At 38.5% G+C, this 8,220-nt stretch overlaps 1 pseudogene; it reads left to right on the top strand.

Annotated features, from left to right (window-relative positions):
* The first annotated feature begins 448 nt into the window (after nucleotides 1-448).
* LOC102854881 overlaps nucleotides 449-8,220 on the top strand; it is an 89,014-nt pseudogene continuing 81,242 nt past the window's right edge.

Consider the following 8,220-nt stretch of genomic DNA (forward strand, 5'->3'; position numbering starts at 1 on the left):
GGAAGGTAGTTTGTTGTTTCCTTAAAAAATTGAGCATAGATACTCCATATCTTGCAGGTATTCCACTACTAAGAATATACACCAAGGAATTTAGAATGGAGACACAAATAAAGATTTGTACACCAATGTCCACAGTTGCATTATTCACCATTGGAAGAACATGGAAACAAGCAAACAAGCAAACAAACAAACAAAGTCCAACCACAATCAAATGGATTGAGAAATTATGGGACATTTCATAATGAAACACTATGCATCACTCAAAAGCAATTATTTTTTAAAAGTTCTACGTAAAGAAACTGGAGAGCATTATGCTGAGTGAAGTAACTCAGACCCAAAAGAACAAATACGGCATAAAATCATTATAGCAAAAATAGAAGGATAACTAGCAAAATGTGTATAGGGATCCAAGGAGAGGAAAGGTGGGAGTAGAGAGTTGATGATAGGTATGGGTGAAACCACAAGGTTCAGCGGGAACCCGAAAAAACAGAGTAATGATGGGTAAGGCCCAACAGTGATTGATTTTATAAAACACAGTGCGTGGGATGGAATGTATAAAACACAATGTGAACGAAGAAAAGTGTGATAAAATATGTAAACGAACTCTGTAAGCAAATGTACATAACTTTTTTTTTAAAGCTCTAGGAGAAAAAAAAAAACAGGTTCATTCTAGATCGGGTTAAACCAGGTTGCTCTTTGGAGGCAAAGATTCTGAGGCTTCATCTGACATACTTTGGGCATGTTACAAGGAGGGACCAGTTCTTGGAGAGGGATATCATGCTTGGCAGGGTGGAGAGACAGATTAAGACAGGATGATTCTCAATGAGATGAATTGATTCAGTGACTAGGGTAATGAAGGTAGGTGTATCAGAGACAATAAGATTAGAGCAGGATAAAACAGGATAGAGCAGGTTTCAGGAATGTTGTACATAGTGTTGCTATGAGTCTCAAGGGACTCGATGGCACATAACAACAACAAAAACAGCAAAGATAATGAAAGGAAATGATTGTATGAAACACAATGTAAACGAAGAATAGTGTGAAACGCAACACATATGAACACTGAAAGCAAATCAATATTAAATTTAAAAATATAAAAATTAAATATAGCTGTCAGAACAGGGCAAGGGAACACTGCATTGTTCAAAATTGGAAAGGGCGTATGCCAGGGATGTGTCCTGTCTCCATACCTTTTCAACCTGTATGCGGAACAGATCATCCGGGAGGCTGAGCTCTGAGGAGAAATGTGGCATCAGGATAGTGGAAGATCAATAAACAATCTGTGTTATGCAGATGACACAACCCTGCTTGCTGAAAACTGGGGAGGACCTGAAGCGCTTGCTGCTGAGGGTCAAGGACTGCAGCCTTCAATATGGATTGAGGCTCAATGTCAAGAAGACAAAGATTCTCACCACCGAACCAATTGGCAGCATCAGGCTAGATGGTAAAGAGATTGAGATTGTTCACAGCTTTAGTTTGCCTGGATCCACAATCAACACTCTTGGCACCAGCAGCCAGGAAATTAAAAGACATATTGCCATGGGAATGTCTGCTGTTAGGGATCTCTCTAAAGTACTCAAGAGCAACGGTGTGTTTCTGGAGACAAAGGTGCTTCTGGTACAGGCCATGGTCTTTGCAATCACTTGTTATGCATCAGAGAGCTGGACAATGACCAAGGAGGTTAGAAGGAGAATTGATGCTTTTGAGCTTTGGTGTTGGAAATGAGTGCTGAAGGTGCCATGGACTGCTAAGAGAACAAACAGATTCATCCTGGAGAAGGTTAAACTGGACTGCTCATTGGAGCAAGGATTCTGAGGCTTCGTCTGACATACTTTGGTCATGTTGTAAGAGAGACCGGTCCTTGGAGAGGGACATCATGTTTGGGAGGGTGGAGGGCAGGCACAGGAGGGGAAGGCCCTCTGGGAGATGAATTGATTCTGTGACTGGGGCAATCGGGATGAGTGTGTTGGAGGCAATGAGATTGGCACAGGACAGAGCAGAGTTTAGAGCTGTTGTACCTAGGGTCGCTATGAGTCGCAAGCGACTCGATGACACATAACAACAACAACAACAACATATTCTAAAAATAGTGGCAATGTAAAATTTGGCCGTATATATTTGTTATTGTTGTTAGATGTTTTTTAAATTTGCTATGATTTATAATGATATTATGAACAACAAATTAATACCTTGCATCATCCTGCGCCAGCCTCATAATATCTACAATGCTCAATCCTATAGTAGTTATTACATCAATCCATCTCATTGATGGTTTTTGTTTTTCTTTTTTTCCAGTTACTGGCACCTCTTGACAACACAGGCAAAACATTTGAAAGGAAGTTTTGTCATTGTTGCCTCTAAGGAGCCCTTTAGTCACATTTCCTCCAGGATAAATTTGTCTGTTATTTTGGCAATCCATGGTACATGCAGTGCTCTCTATTAACATGACAATTCAAAGGCCTCAATGATAGAAGGAGAATTGTTGACTTTGAGCTGTGGTGTTGGAGAAGAATAGAATGTACCATGGACTGCCAGGAGAATGAACAGGTTTTTCCTAGAGAGGGTGAAACCAGGCTGCTCCTTGGAGACAAGGATTCTGAAGGAGAATTACATATTTGTCTTACATATTTGGACATGTTCCAAGAAGGAACCAGTCCTTGAAGAGGGACGTCATACTTTGGAGGGTGGGACAGTGCAGGAGAGGAAGACCCTCTGTGAGGTGGATTGATTCAGTGACTGGGATAATAGGAGTAGGCATGTCAGAGACAGTGAGATTGGCACAAGTTAGAGCAGGTTTTAGGTCTGTTCATTCTCCTAGCAGTCCATGGTATATTCAATACTCTTCTCCAACAAGATAGCACAAAGGCAGCAAGTCTTCTTCTATCATTGATACCTTTAAATTGTCATGGTAATAAAGGCAACTCCAGGGCACATAACAACAACAACAACAGAGTCAATCTCTGTAAAAATTACCACACTTGATAGAAAGTAGAGGGTTAGAGGAAAACAGGAAGACCCTCAGCAAAATAGATGGATACAAAGTTTAACAATGAGATTGAGGGCAGCAGAGATTTTGCAGATGGCTAAGCAGCAAAATCCTCTTTTATTAGATAGGTAATCACTGTAAATTGTGAACTACTTGTGAATATCTAACAAAAAAAAACAAGATTCTCCCGAAAATTCTGTTATAAAAACAGATACACATAGAATATAGAGAGCAAAGTTATGCAGTGGTTCTAAATGAGTGTTGACTTTGCTTCACAGAATATTTGTCATTATCCAGAGATAGACTTTTGTTGTCATTTGTGAGGAAGAAGTGCTACTGGCAGTTAGTGAGGACAATGCAATAATGTGCTACAATTCACAATATAGATTTAAATAGTCAAATTTTCAACAAAGCCATCACAAAAAGTTCTTGAATGGAGTGATAGACGATGTCTCCACATCAGGAACTGACAGAAAAAGTCAATCATAAATTCTGATAGCATCCGAAAATCATGCTCAGAAACACAGCACCCTGTATGGGTGAGTTTATGTGACATAAACATTCCATACAATCAAGCTGTAGTTATTTACAGTGATCATAGGCATTGTCTTCTCAACCTTCACACATCAAGTCATTTCAATAAGCTCCTGTGGTTTTTGTGAGAAGTAATTACAACTAGAAATGATAGCAAAAGCATATTCCCAAAGGACAGTGTAGTACAGTAACCTAATGATGCAGATAGAATATCATTTACTGCATTTTAAAAGAATTATGAAGAACACTGTCAAAGACATCACGTTATGTCCTTCTGTGCAAAACGCAGTCCTTTCAATATTAAAGGAAAAGATTTATAGTGCCTTTAAATTCTACAAAAAAATAATATCTTTTCCTAACACACCTGCAATCAGGATAATGATTTTTGGTATAGCTGTGTACATAAATTAACCTACAAAATATATTTTTTCATCTAGCAATAATTGCCTATTTAAATGTTTTACTAATACTTATGTCTCTATTCACATTCATAAATCAAATATTATCACAGTTAATGTGAGTTTATTTATAAGTATACACTCAAGGATCATTTTTTTTTATTTTGACACTCATCATATACCACTTAAAATACTATTTTTGTTCTTTGCTGTGGAATAATAACTGACTCATAGCTGACCCTACACTGGGTTTTCAGAGAAAGTTAATGCATGGCAAGAGACTGCCCATACTTCTTTGATGGGCAGCTGATGCATTTGAAGTGTGTGCCTTTGGGAATGCAGCACAGATTCTTACCATTAGGCCACCACAGCTATTGTTGTTGTTATGTGCCATGAAGTAGCTGAGTTGTGACTCATAGCAACCCTATATACAATAGCTGTGAACCCTGCTCTATCCTGTGCCAACTTTATTGTCTCTGACACACCTATCCTCGTAACTCTTGTCACTGAATTAATTAATCTCGTTGAGATTCTTCTTCTCTTGTGCTGTCCCTCCACCCTCCCAAGCATAATGCCACTCTCCAAGGACTGGTCCCTCCTTACAATATGCCCGAAATATGTCAGAAGAAGCTTCATAATCCTTGCCTCCAAGGAGCAGCCTGGTTTCACCCTCTCTAGCACAAACATATTTGTTCTTCTGGGAGTCTATGGCATATTCTTCAGCACCCCAGCTCAAATGCATCTATTCTCTTACTATCACCCCTAGTCATCGTCTAGCTTTCTGATGTATAGCAAGTAATTACAAAGACTATGGCCCGGTTTAACCCTTTCCAGAATGAATCTGATTGTTTTCCTAACAGTCCATAGTACCCTCAATACTCTTCTCCAGCACCACAGCTCAAAGGCATCAATTCTCCTTCTATCCTCCATAGTCACTGTCCAACTCTCTGATGCATAACAAGTGATAGCTAACACCAGGGCCTGTATCAGATGCATCTTAGTCTCCAGAGAGACACCAATTGCTCTTCAGTACTTTGGAGAGGTACCTATCAGCAGACTTCCCCATGGCAATGCACCTTTTAATTTCCTGGCTACTGGTGGCGAGAGTGTTGACTGTGGAGCCAAGCAAACTGAAGCTGTGAACAATCTCTATTGTTAGATGGATCTTAGCTGAAAGCAGGGAATACCAGAGGAATGCATATCTGTGTTTCATTGATTATGCAAAGGTGTTTGACTGTGTGTTTCATCACAAACTGTGGCTGACTCTGAGAAGAATGGGAATCCCAGAACACTTGATCATGCTAATGTGAAACCTATATTTGGACCAGAAGGCAGTCATCAGAACAGAACAAGGAAACATTGCATGGTTCAAAATTGGGAAGGGCATACACCAGGGATGTGTCCTGTCTCCATACCTTTTCAACCTGTATTCAGAACACATTATCCAGGAGGCTGGGCTCCAAGAGGAGAAGTGTGGTGTCAGGACTGGTGGAAGATGCATCAACAATCTGCTTTATGCAAATGACACAACTCTGCTTGCTGAAACTGAGGAGGACCTTAAGCACTTGCTGCAGAGGGTCAAGGACTGCAGCCTCCAATATTGATTGAGTGAGGCTCAACGTCAAGAAGACAAGGATTCTCACCACATGTTTTTATTTTAGTCTAGAAAATATTACTTTATTTGTATGCCATTTTCCAATTATATTTTAAAAATTCTTAATCAATGGTGCATATATGAGACATGTATCTTAATAAGTGTTCATCAGTAACAATTTTCTTCATAGTCATGAAAAATAGGTATTTGAAAAAATACACCTAGGAAGAAAAGTTTTTAGTAAAATCACTGAAATTTCTAAATAGAAGGCTGTTATTTGATTTTAATCCAAATCTGAATTGATTGAAATGTGTTACCATCTGTTTGTTACTTGTTGGCCAAAATTAAGGGGACTGGTAGAGTCAATTCAGCTTACTCATCAATCAGTAAGTCAGGTCATTTTTAAAGAAGTGATTGTCATTAAATTAGAACTAATCGAAGTTCATGGTGGTGTGCGTGTCATATTGAAGGGTTGTTGGATCACACTGACAAATATGATTACATGTCAAAGCTTAGTTTCACAGAATTTCTACTTGGCAATTTCAACATATGTGTGCAAAACAAAAATGTTCTTTTTAGATTGGTTACATGCAAAAGTTACATGCATTATGTTTTATGCATTCCTCTATTCACATTGTGTTTCATATTATTAGTCCCATATATTGCGTTTTACAAAATTAACCACCATTTATCCATGGCCATCATTACTCCACCTTTTCAGGTCCCACTGGAATTTTCCCAATTCTTTCAGTTTCTCATTCCTTCTGCTACCTTGAGATTCCTCTCCTTGCTTTTGTGAACTTTAGTACACATCTTAATAATAATCCTACTTTTACAATAATGGTCTTATCAGTATTTGTCCTAATGATAGTTAGTTCACTCAGCATAATAATCTCCAGTCTTTCCCATTAAAAATGTTTAAAATTTTAAAAAATCATTGCTTCTGAGTAATGCATAGTATTCCATCATGTGAATGTACCACAATTTCTCAGTCCATTTGATTGTGGTTGGGCATTTGGGCTATCTTCATTTTCTTGCTATTGTGAATAACACTGCTATGAACATCAGTATACAAATGTTCATTTGTTTCTCAGTTCTATATTCCTCAAAGTATATTACTAGCAGTGGAATAGCTGGGTCATACGGAATTTCAATGTTCAGCTTTTTGAAGAAATGTCAAATCACCTTCTAGAGTGGTTTTAAAGGTCCAACCTTTCCATATCTGTTGTTTTTTGTTGTTATGTGCCATCAAGTCGCTTGCGACTCATAGTGAACCTGTACAATAGCCCTAAACCCTGCTCTGTCCTGTGCCAATCTCACTGTCTCTGACACACCTACCCCGATTAGCCTAGTCACTGAATTAATCCACCTCATAGAAGGTCTTCCTCTCCTGCACTGTCCCTCCACTGTCCCTACAATGATACCCCTCTCCAAGGACTGGTACCTCCTTGAAGTATGTCACACCAAGCCTCAGAATCCTTGCCTCCAAGAGCAGCCTGATTTAGCCCTCTCCGGGTTGAACCTGTTTGTTTTCTTAGCAGTCAATGTAACATTTAATACTCTTCTCCAGCACCACAGCTCAAAAGCATCAATTCTCCTTCTATCCTCCCTAGTCATTGTCTAACTCTCTGACGCATAGTGATTGCAAAGACCATGGCCTGTAATAGGCACACCTTAGTCTCCAGAGTAACACCATTGCTCTTCAGTACCCTGGAGAGGTCCCTAACAGCAGACTTTCCCATGGCAATAATACGTCTTTTAATTTCCTGGCTGCTGGTGCCAAGAGTGTTGATTTCCATATCTACTCCAACATTTATTGCTTGGTGTCCTACTAAACTTTGCCACTAATGCAGAGGTAAGATGGTATCTCATTGTGATTTCAATTACATTTCTCTTATTGCCGGTGATTTTGAATATCACTTCATGTGTCCATCAGATATCTAAATATCTTACTCTGTGAAAAGTCTTTCCATTACTTTGTGTATTTTGTAATTGGATTATCAGTCTTTTTCTTGTGGAACACCTGAAGGATTCTGTAAACTTTTGTTATGACCCTTGTCTGAGATGGCATGTCAAATGTCTTTCCCAGTCAGTAGGTTTTTGTTCCACCTTATTGGAAAAAGGTTTTGATGCGTACAGCGATATCATCTTTAGAGGGTCCCATTCATCACTGTTACCCTCTCCTGGTTGTGAATTAAAATGTTTCTTCTGAGAAGTAAAACAATCTTTAAAAATTGTATTTGTGCTTGTGTGTATTTGAAAGTTTCAGAAGATTGATGATATGCTTGAAAAATATGTAATTCACATTACCTTCTGATTTTACAGTGAATGCTATATAATTCACAGTACTGATTGTTGAGAAGCAAGGCAATGTAATGCAAAAAAAGTGTAGTACAAATATGAATATAATTATAAATGAGAAAACAGTGGAAATGGCATTTCATTTATTAATTTTCTCAGTGAGCATTCTTTAATATATTCGATAACAACCAACATATTGGTTCATTATGGTACCATTATCATAAATAATTTCCAGAGTTGTGTACACACGTCATTCTGTGGATGTAAAGGCTTGTAGTTCCAATCTACTAGATGCTATGTCTAGGAAAGATAATCTCCTCCTATTTCCTAGGTGATTTACAGCTTCTGAAAATCTGCTAAGGGTCAGCTCTGAATAACTTCTGATTCAAGGAATATATATATATATA

Source organism: Elephantulus edwardii, unplaced genomic scaffold (genome assembly GCF_000299155.1).
Source record: "Elephantulus edwardii isolate Elephantulus edwardi_28Jun2011 unplaced genomic scaffold, EleEdw1.0 scaffold00205, whole genome shotgun sequence".
NCBI lineage: Eukaryota > Metazoa > Chordata > Mammalia > Macroscelidea > Macroscelididae > Elephantulus > Elephantulus edwardii.